General features: G+C 50.5%; 1 non-coding gene across 1 annotated transcript; it reads right to left on the bottom strand.

Annotated features, from left to right (window-relative positions):
• Positions 1 to 6779: 6779 nt before the first annotated feature.
• LOC140390901 (U1 spliceosomal RNA) lies at positions 6780 to 6938 on the bottom strand. Its single transcript, XR_011934947.1, has one exon. It is a non-coding gene; the product is annotated as a U1 spliceosomal RNA (small nuclear RNA).
• Between the last annotated feature and the right edge of the window lie 4412 nt (positions 6939 to 11350).

The following is an 11350-nucleotide window of genomic DNA, read 5'->3' as shown; positions in this document are numbered from 1 at the left end:
TGTGAGGCACTCCAGAAGCACGGGGGGTGGGTATAGGCTGTGAGGAGACACTTGTCATTGTGGGTCCAGTGACACTCAGACACACACAGACTGTACAATCCACATTGATATCACTGTAAATCCACAAACAGAATCTCAGTAAGGTTCCACATCCTCTGTCCAGTTCTGTGTTGGGGGTTCAGTGTTGGATATTTCAATCTGCGGCAACATTCCCGACCAGAGTAAAAGGCATTAACCAAAAATTGGCTCAAAGCACTGCTATCCTGGAATGAACATACCAATGGACAGGGATCAGATTGAGAAACATCCCAACATGTCAGAGATTCAGGGCAGGAATCTGCTCATTCAATGTGTGTGTGTTCCCTCTGTCTCAATCTGGTTTATAATAACTCTGACTTGTTTGTATTTGGATGTTGCTGGGAGATTGTGCAACCAAAAGTGAATCATTGGCTTGTGTGTTATTCTGTTTAAAAGTGTTCTTGTTTTCTCGTTTTATCAAACTTCTTCTCTCTCCCGCAAAGAATGTTAAAACCTCCAACGTGAAGATCCAAAGAGGGAGAGCTTGGGGCCAGGACTCCTGACCAGAGGGGACGGACTGAGATCTTCTCCAAGTCTGCACCCCATGGGCCCATTTGAGTTTGTGTCTGTTTCTTACCCCGAGATTTAATTTCCTCTCTGGGACCCGGTGTTTGGCTGGCTCTGGTCAACGCTGGACCGAGAGCCTGGAGTTTTAAACAGGTTTAAACACTGGGGTTGAAGTCTTGAAAACTATAACAAGCATGTTCACCCCCCCGGCTGTGTGACAAACAGGATCTCCCACAGGAGGAAATTAAAAGTGTAAATGTGAAACTGTCTGAACTCTTGTTCTAATCCAGGAATAATTCATGCTTTTCCGGCTGTGCTACCAATGTAAGGGTTAAATTTCCCACGGCCTTTTCAATTCAATTTCCTGGGGTCTGGATTGAGATTTCTCTCTCCAACTTTCTCTTTTTCTGGAGACTGCGCTCTCCAAGAAATAATCTCAAGTGAATGAAAAGATTGTTCCTGACATAGATCCACACAAGGGGCAGGAAAGGACATTACACATGGGGGATGGGGCAGGAGTTTCACGCGGTGGGAATTACACAGGGGGCTGTTCACAGGGAGGTTATAAAGAGGTGGGTGAGGTGGGCTGTTGGCTTCGGACGGGGAATTGGAAGGGGGGTGTTCACAGGGAGGGAATTAGTGTCGACATAGGGACAGGTTGTTGTTTCAAATGGGGAACGGTCGTTTGCAATGCTGAATGTAAATTAGTTAATTTATACAGAGATAATGGGATGCTGGGAGGAGTCCGGGGAGTGTATCAATTGCGGGAATAAAATTGGTGCTGGAATTTGCAGACCGCAAAGTAAATTAGCAAGGAGAGAATTGCGTGGGTAAATGACTCGGCAAAATGTGGTTGTGCAAGGGCTGGGTCACGCTATAGACGCCCTTTTCCGCCTTGCCATTCGACTGCGGATGCAAAGGGCTGGACGTCACGTGTGTGAAGTCGTATGAAACGGCAAAAGAAGACAATTCTTGGCTCGCAAAACAGGGCCCGTTGTCAGACATGACGGTGAGCGGGATGCAATGGTGAGCGAAGGTTTCTTTGCAAGCTCTGATGACAGCTGATGATGTCAAGTCGTGCAGGCGTATGACTTCCGGATAATTTGAAAAATAGTCAATTATAATGACGTTTACCCTGCCGAGCGCATGAAAGTGGTCCACACCCACCTTTGCCCAGGGGGACGTGACCAACTCATGGGACTGAAGTGTCTCAGGGGGTTGCGCTGGCTGAAACCTTTGGCAGGTGGGGCAGTTGAGCACCATGTTAGCGATGTCGTCGCTGATGCCCGGCCAGTACACAGCTTCTCGGGCCCTCCGCCTGCACTTTTCAACTCTGAGATGGCCTTCGTGCAGTTGTTCGAGGACAAGCCAGTGCATGCTGTATGGGATCACAATCCGATCCAACTTTAGGAGGACACCATCAACGACGGCCAAGTCGTCCCGGACATTGTAAAATTGTGGGCACTGCCCCTTGAGCCACCCTTCCGTCATGTGGCACATCACACGTTGTAGAAGGGGGTCAGCCGCAGTCTCACGGCGAATGTGGGCCAGGCGTGCATCAGTAGCCGGCAGATTGGCCGATGTGAAGGCTACTTGTGCGTCGACCTGACAAACGAACCCCTCCGATTCGGGCGGTGTGCTCACTGCTCTGGACAGGGCATCCGCGATGATGAGGTCCTTTCCCGGGGTGTAGACAAGTTGGAAGTCGTACCTCCGGAGCTTGAGCAGAATGCCCTGGAAGCGAGGTGTCATTTCGTTGAGGTCCTTCTGAATGATGCCGACCAGGGGGCGATGGTCGGTCTCCACAGTGAACTGCGGAAGACCATACACTTAATCGTGGAATTTGTCGATGCCGGTCAACAAACCCAGGCACTCCTTTTTAATCTGCGCATAGCGCTGTTCTCTGGAGTTCATAACCCGCGAGGCATAGGCGACCGGGGCCCATGATGCAGTGTCATCCCGTTGCAGGAGTACCGCCCCAATGCCGGACTGGCTGGCATCAGTCGAGATCTTTGTGTCCCGAGTGGTGTCGAAGAACGCCAATACCGGGGCGGTGATGAGCTTGATCTTGAGCTCCTCCCATTCCTTCTGGTGTGCGGGCAGCCACTGGAATTCCGTCGTCTTCTTGACCAGATGGCGAAGAGCCGTTGTGTGCGAGGCAAGGTTGGGAATAAACTTCCCCAGGAAGTTGACCATCCCAAGAAAGCGTAACACTGCCTTCTTGTCTGCTGGCTGCGGCATGGCTGCGATAGCTGCCACTTTGTCGGCATCCGGATGCACCCCTGACCGGGATATGTGGTCCCCCAGAAACTTTAGCTCAGTTTGGCCAAAAGAGCACTTGGCTCGGTTGAGGCGCAGGCCCTGATCTCGTATCCGTGCAAAGACACGCTGGAGACGACTGATGTGCTCCTGTGGTGTGGTGGACCAGATGATGTCGTCATCAACATGGACTCGTACCCCTTCGATGCCCTCCATCATCTGTTCCAAGATGCGATGAAACATCTCGGATGCCGAGATGATGCCAAACGGCATCCTATTGTAGCAGTATCTGCCAAAGGGAGTGTTGAAAGTACACAGCTTCCTGCTGGACTGATCCAGTTGAATCTGCCAAAAACCCTTTGAGGCATCAAGCTTGGTGAACATTTTAGCGCGGGCCATTTCACTCCTGATTTCTTCCCGTTTGGGTATGGGGTAGTGTTCCCTCATGATGTTATTGTTCAGGTCTTTCGGGTCGATGCAGATCCGGAGCTCGCCGGAGGGCTATTTTACGCACACCATGGAGCTGACCCATGGCGTTGGCTCCGTGACCCGGGAAAGCACTCCTTGGTCCTGAAGGTCCTGCAGCTGCTGCTTGAGGCGGTCCTTGAGTGGTGCTGGGGCTCTACGAGGTGCGTGAATGACCGGGGTGGCGTCCGGTTTGAGCCGTATTCTGTACGTGTAGGGCAGAGTGCCCATGCCCTGGAAAACCTCCTGGTTGTGGGCGAGGAGCGAGTGGAGCTGCGCCCTAAAGTCTGTATCCGGGAAATCGGACGTGCCTTCTGGAGACAAAGTGTGTACCCGCTGAACGAGGTGGAGGATCTTGCACGCCTGTGTGCCTAACAGAGAGTCCTTCGAGGATCCAACTATCTCAAGAGACAGTGTGGCTGTTTGTGAATTGTGTGCAACCTTGAGCTGGCAGGACCCCATGGCCAGGATAATGTTTCCGTTGTAATCAACCAGCTGACAGTGGTATGGCCGAATGGGTGTGGAAGGCTGACCATGCAATGAGATTGGCGGAGGCACCAGTGTCTAAGCGGAATGTGATTGGTGATCGGTTGACCGTCAGGGTGGCACACCATTCATCGCCCGGATTAATGCTGTGCACTGGCATCGGCTGGTGGGTCCGACTCGGGGACATCCGGTTCTTGTTTATTACCGCAGCGCAGAAGAGTTCCCGGTCGTCGGTATCCCCGGTCTGCACGTCGTCAGGGTATCACTCGGTGTATGGGGGCTGATTGGCCTGCAAGTCCCTGCGAGGCTGGCGGAATTGCAGAGAGTTGGCAGGTTGAGCTGCTCAACAGCAGGCAGCGTAGTGGCCCATCCTGCCACAGCGGAGGTATTGTCGCGCTTTGGCCGGACAATGCCGCTTTAAGTGTGCAGATCCACAGTTGCCGCACGTCGTGACGTCATGGCGTTCGTTGCACTACTGCGCATGCGCAGTGCGGTCTTGCGGAGAGCGCGTCTGCGCATCCCGTCCCTCTGCATCGACGTCCTCTCTTTTGGCGCGGAAAGCGCGCAAAATGGCCACCCCCATCCGGGCCGCGGGCCGGGAGGAACTCGATCGACTGGACCCGCTCGGGGTCGTAGGACCCCTGCCGTGCCGATTCGGCCGCCTGGAATTGGGAGTACCGGCTGGTCGCATTTTCTTGGAGGACGCAGGTCTCGATGGCGGTGGCTAGGGTGAGGCGCTTTATTTTGAGGAGCTGCTGGCATTGGGTGTCCGAGATAACCCCAAAAACTATCTGATCCCGAATCATGGAGTCGGAGGTGGCCTCATAGCCTCAGGACTGCGCGAGGATACGGAGATGTGTCAAATAAGATTGAAAACGCTCATCCTTACCTTGCAGGCGCTGCTGGAAGAGGTACCTCTCGAAGCTCTCGTTAACTTCCACATTGAAGTGTTCCTCAAATTTTAGGAGGACCGTCTTGTACTTCGTCTTGTCCTCGCCTTTCATGAATGCTAGGGAGTTGTAGATGTGGATGGCGTGTTGCCCCGCCGTGGAGAGTAGGAGGGCGATCTTCCTGGTGTCCGATGCATTCGCCCTGTCTGTGGCTTCTAGGAAGAGTTGGAAGCGCTGTTTAAACAGCTTCCAGTTGATGCCAAGATTTCCAGTGATTCGGAGCGACTGTGGTGGGCTGATGGTTTCCATTGCGCAGGATGGTGGGTTTCTGAAGAGGTGCAGGTAGGTCTGACAGTCCCTGGCGAGTTTCCAGACCTGGTATCATGTCGTGTTGGGTGTTCCGATACACAAACGAACCAACACGGTTGTCGATGGTACAACTCTGTTTTATTATTCTGTACAATAATAACTATTAACTTCTGGCTGTGGTTCGTACTTCACCAGTTAACCTGTGGACCCAGCCCTAGCACTATCTTAGTGAGGCACTCAGCACATGGTGTATGTCTGAGTGGCACGCTGTGAGCTCTGTGCTCTGAGCTATCTCCTGGTAGCATCAGTGGGAACTGTGGTGTTCCCTGTTTTATAGTGCGTGTGCTCTCACTGGTGATTGGCTGCGATGTTGTGTGTGTGTGTTGGTTGGTCCAGCTACCTGTCCATCAATGTGTGTGTGTGATTGCACCATGATATGTTAATGTGGATATCATGACAACTATTACCCGCCCCTCGGTGTACATTTGCTGGAAAGACCTTACACAGTGGTCTTTCCCCATTGCACCTTGGCGGCAGCTGCCCCAAGCTTGAGTGCGTCCCTCAGCACATAGTCCTGGACCTTGGAATGTGCCAGTCTGCAACACTCAGTCGAGGACAGCTCTTTGCACTGGAAAATCAGCAGGTTTCGGGCAGACCAAAGAGCATCTTTCACCGAGTTGATGACCTTCCAGCAGCAGTTGATGTTTGTTTCGGTGTGTGTCCCTGGAAACAGTCTGTAGAGCACAGAGTCCTGTGTCACAGAGCTGCTCGGGATGAACCTTGACAAATACCACTGCATCTCTCTCCAGACCTTCTTTGCAAAGGCACATTCCACAAGGAGGTGGGTGACCGTCTCATTTCCCCCACAGCCACTCCGAGGGCAGCATGCAACGGCGCTGAGCCTTCGGGTGTACATGAAGAATCTGACGGGGAGAGCCCTTCTCACCACCAGCCAAGCTAGGTCTTGGTGCTTGTTTGTAAGTTCTGGTGATGAGACGTTCTGCCAGATGACTCTGACAGTCTGCTCAGGGAACCATCCAACGTCCTCCACAGTCTGCTTTTCCCTGAGGGCCTCGAGGACATTACGTGCTGACCACTGCTTCATCGCCTTGTGGTCAAAGGTGTTTTTCTTCAAAACCTTTTCCACGAGGGACAGGTGGTACGGTACGGTCCAACTACTTGGAGCGTTCCGCGGCAATGAGGCCAGGCCCATCGTTCGTAACACCGGGGACAGGTAGACCCTCAGGATGTAGTGACACTTGGTGTTTGCATACCGGGGGTCCACACACAGCTTGGTGCAGCTGCACACAAAGGCGGACAGGGAATTGGAAGGGGGGTGTTCACAGGGAGGGAATTAGTGTCGACATGGGGACAGGTTGTCATTTCAAACGGGGAGGGGCCGCTGCGTGTTTGCAATGCTGAATGTAAATTATTAATTTACAGAGAGATACAAGGGTGCTAGAAGGGTGCGGGGAGTGGAACAATTGCAATGTAAAATTGGTGCTTGGCATTTGTAGATCATGAAGTAAAATAGCAGGGAGAGAATTGCGTGGGTAAATGTCTATCGGATATGTTTGTGGTCCAAATTGCAGGCAGAGTATTGAAGTATGCGGGGAAAGAACAATTGTGCGGTGATGAAGCAATGGAGAAAATAGTGGGGTCCGGATATTTGCTGAGAGGAAAGACGGCAAACATGCAAAGACAATAAATGAAAAGCGCAACAGCATAAATGGAGAGTATGTGACACGCAACACACGACCAAATTCTGATTTTTGTTTAATAAATCAGGGAACAGCGCGAACACAGTCCCCCACTACCACAAATTTTGCAGTCGAGTATTCTGCATTTGGGGACATCGCAGGCGTCTTCACACCCGAAGTGCAATGGCCTAGCCTCGTCCTGAGCGAACCACCTTCGTGATCATGGTTTTTTTCCAAAAAATATACTTTATTCATAAAATCTATCATAAACATTACAGAACATTTCGAATTGTCTTGACTGCACATTTCCATCAGAGTTACACATTCCCTTGACTTTCTTCCATTCAATTTTGATAACACTACACACATATCGCTTTTTAAGTTACAATTCCTTCTCAAACATTTACATTGTCATGTTTCTTTTATACATTGGAGTGTTAATGACCCAGACCGAGGGGGGTTTACACTGTTACCCGCCCCTCGGTGTACATTTGCTGGTAAGACCTTACACAGTGGTCTTTCCCCATTGCACCTTGGCGGCAGCTGCCCCAAGCTTGAGTGCGTCCCTCAGCACATAGTCCTGGACCTTGGAATGTGCCAGTCTGCAACACTCGGTCGATATGTAGCGATATGTGTGTAATGTTATCAAAATTGAATGGAAGAAAATTAGATTGTGTTGAACTCAAATTCTTTAAATGTTTTCACCAGGCAATGCAGACAGTGGCTCGAGACTGTGAGGCACTCCAGAAGCACGGGGGGTGGGTATAGGCTGTGAGAAGACACTTGTCATTGTGGGTCCAGTGACACTCAGACACACACAGACTGTACAATCCACATTGATATCACTGTAAATCCACAAACAGAATCTCAGTAAGGTTCCACATCCTCTATCCAGTCCTGTGTTGGGGGTTCAGTGTTGGATATTTCAATCTGCGGCAACATTCCCGACCAGAGTAAAAGGCATTAACAAAAAATTGGCTCAAAGCACTGCTATCCTGGAATGAACATACCAATGGACAGGGATCAGATTGAGAAACACCCCAACATGTCAGAGATTCAGGGCAGGAATCTGCTCATTCAATGTGTGTGTGTTCCCTCTGTCTCAATCTGGTTTATAATAACTCTGACTTGTTTGTATTTGGATGTTGCTGGGACATTGTGCAACCAAAAGTGAATCATTGGCCTGTGTGTTATTCTGTTTAAAAGTGTTCTTGTTTTCTCGTTTTATCAAACTTCTTCTCTCTTCACGTAACGTGAAGATCCAAAGAGGGAGAGTTTAGGACCAGGACTCCTGACCAGAGGGGACGGACTGAGATCTTCTCCGAGTCTGCACTCCATAGGCCCACTTGAGTTTGTGTCTGTTTCTTACCCCGAGATTTAATTTCCTCTCTGGGACCCGGTGTTTGGCTGGCTCTGGTCAACGCTGGACCGAGAGCCTGGAGTTTTAAACAGGTTTAAACACTGGGATTGAAGCCTTGAAAACTATAACAAGCATGTTCACCCCATGCCGCCCCTGTGACACCATGCCACCCCATCTGTGAGGATTTGTGGGGACTTTAAGGTCACCATAAACCCAGTGTTATCATAGAAGTTACAGTGCAGAAGGAGGCCATTCGGCCCATCGGGTCTGCACCGGCTCTTGGAAAGAGCACCCTACCCAAGCCCACACCTCCACCCTATCCCCATAACCCAGTAACCCCACCCAACACTAAGGGCAATTTTGGACACTAAGGGCAATTTGGCATGGCCAATCCACCTAACCTGCACGTCTTTGGACTGTGGGAGGAAACCGGAGCACCCGGGGGAAACCCACGCACACACGGGGAGAACGTGCAGACTCCGCACAGACAGTGACACAAGCCGGGAATCGAACCTGGCACCCTGGAGCTGTGAAGCAATTGTGCTAACCACCATGCTACCATGCTGCCCTATGTGCTGAACAGTGCCCATTACATCACACTGAGAACCTGTTTGCGGGATTGGTAGGAGGCCAACATTTTAGGACTGAGTTTAGGAGGAACTTCTTCACCCAAAGGTTGTGAATCGATGGAATTCCTTGCCCCGTGAAGCAGTAGATGCTCCTTCATTAACTGTTTTAAAGATAAAGACAGATAGTTTTTTGAAGAATAAAGGGATTAAGGGTTCTGGTGTTCGGGCCGGAAAGTGGAGCTGAGTCCACAAAAGATCAGCCATGATCTCATTGAATGGCGGAGCAGGCTCGAGGGGCCAGATGGCCTAAACCTGCTCCTAGTTCTTATGTTCTTATTTCAGCAAATTTGACCTGAGCCAGGCTTACTTGCAGATGAATGTGGACAAGAGGTCACAGGAACCTCTGATAATTGTGACCGACAAGGGCTTGTCCTGGCACCGAAGAACGCCGTTTGGTATCACATCAGCTCCTGCATTGTTTCAAAGGGAAGCGGATCCGATCCTGAGTGGAGTGGGCTGAGTCCAGTGTTCTCGGGACAACATCCTAGTCACTGGAAAATATGAAGAGGAGCAACTGGGAAACTTGGATGCCGCTCTCCAGAGATTGGAAGATGATGGTCTGAGAGTCTGTAAGGACAAGTGTGAGGTCTTCCAATCCTTCATTGAGTACCTGGGACATGTGATTGACTCCACCGGCCTTCACAAATTTCCTTCGAAGATTAAGGCCATCACAGAGGTACCTGCACCTCCTTCCTGAGATCGTTGAATTATTATGGAAGATTTGTCCAAAACTTGGCAACACAACCTCTTCTGCCAGAACAATACATGAAATGGTCAGACCAATGAAACAATTGCCTTTGTTCAGGCCACAGAAGCATCAGTTAAGTCTGCCGCTCTCAAGTACTTTGATCCTACCTTACCCGTTCAGATAGCTTGTGATGCATCTCCTTACGGTGTAGGAGTGGGGGGTCTCCCATCACATGCCATCGGCTAAAGAAAGACCCATTGATGTTGCTTCTCGAACCTCAAGCAAAGCTGAGAGTAAATATACCCAGATTGAACGGGAAACGTCGGGGATCATCTTCGGCATCAAGAAATTCCAGCACTTCCTGAATGGGAGAGAGTTTACATTGCTGACGGACCATCGCCCACTCACTACCATTTTTGGACCACACGTGGGAATTCTGACGCTCGCTGCCAGTAGGATGCAATGATGGGCATTGCTCTTCTCTGCACATACTTACATCATTAATTACCCCCAGTCTAGTTGACATGGTAACACGGACGGACTTCCAAGATTTCCATTTTTTAAAAAATAATTTAGAGTGCCCAATTATTGTTATTTTTTCCAATTACTGGGCAATTTAGCATGGCCAACCCTGCACATCTTTGGGTTGTGGGGGTGAGAACCACGCAGACACGGGGAGAATGTGCAAACTCCAAACGGACAGTCGAATCCGTTGGGAAAGGGAATATTTTGAACATTAAACAAGTGGACAACTCACCAGTCACTCCAAGTCAGTGAGAAAACACACTGGGAATGACCCTGTGCTCTCAGAGGTGATGGGCCTGGTTTTACAAAGTAAGCCTTCAGGACTAAGGCCTAGCCTGAAGCCTGACTTCTCCAGGAGGATGGAGCTCTCAGTTCAGTCAGGGTGTCTTCTATGGGGACTCAGAGTGATTATTCCGCCACCATTGTGGAAACGGGTGTTAGAGAAGCTATATGAGGGCCACTGTGGAGACGTACGCATGAAGGAAATGGCGAGAAGTTATTTCTGGTGGCCGTGACTGGACACGGAAATCGAAGAGAAACGAGAACATGTTCTTCCCCCGTGCGAACCCTGCCACCCTTAGCGCCTCTTCATCCCCGGGAGTGGCCTGAAGAGGCTTGGCAATGCCTGCTTGTGGATTCTGCAGGGCCTTCTGAAGGACACATGTTTTTAGTAACGTTTGATGCTCGTGCTAAATGGCCAGAGGACATCTATCCGAGGAGACCATTCAGCTCCTTGAGTTTGTTCCACTGTCCCGCTCAATCATGGCTGATCTCGATCGTGACTCAATCCACCTGCCTCCCTTTGATTTTTAAAAAAACATATATTTTATTAAAGTTTTCAAACACAATTTTTCCCCCTTACAAATCAAAAAAAACGGTAACATGACAACTGATAGATAACATTGTTTAAATAAAATAGTGAACTAACAAAATAACACAAAATAGTTCTCCCCCCCCGCCCCTTCACCCCATCTAGAACACAAACAATTTACCCCTCCCCCCCTTCCCTCCCCCTCCAACATTGTCGCCTCCGACATTGTCGGGGGTAGGGTCCCCCCTTCTCTGGCCTCGTTAAAGGTTCTTACCAGCAGCGGGGCCAACAAGGCCACGTATTTCCTGTAAAATTCCACCGGGAACCCGTCAGGTCCCGGGGCCTTCCCTGCCTGCATGTTCCCCAGCCCTTTGGTCACCTCGTCCACTCCAATTGGCGCCCCCAGGCCTGCCACCTCCTGCTCCTCCACCCTCGGGAACCTTAGTTGGTCCAGAAACTGCTGCATCCCCTCTTTTAACCTCTCATAAAAGGTCTTGAACACCTCATTTACCTTCCCTGCTCTCCGCACCGTGGTTCCCGTTTCATCCCTAACTCCCCCTATTTCCCTCGCCGCTGTCCTCTTAAGAAGCTGGTGGGCCAACAGGCTACTCGCCTTTTCCCCATATTCATATCTCATCCCCTG

This window comes from Scyliorhinus torazame, chromosome 14 (assembly GCF_047496885.1).
Source record: "Scyliorhinus torazame isolate Kashiwa2021f chromosome 14, sScyTor2.1, whole genome shotgun sequence".
Lineage (NCBI taxonomy): Eukaryota > Metazoa > Chordata > Chondrichthyes > Carcharhiniformes > Scyliorhinidae > Scyliorhinus > Scyliorhinus torazame.
Note: the sequence above shows the minus strand (reverse complement) of the source record. Positions and strands in the feature narration are given on the sequence as shown.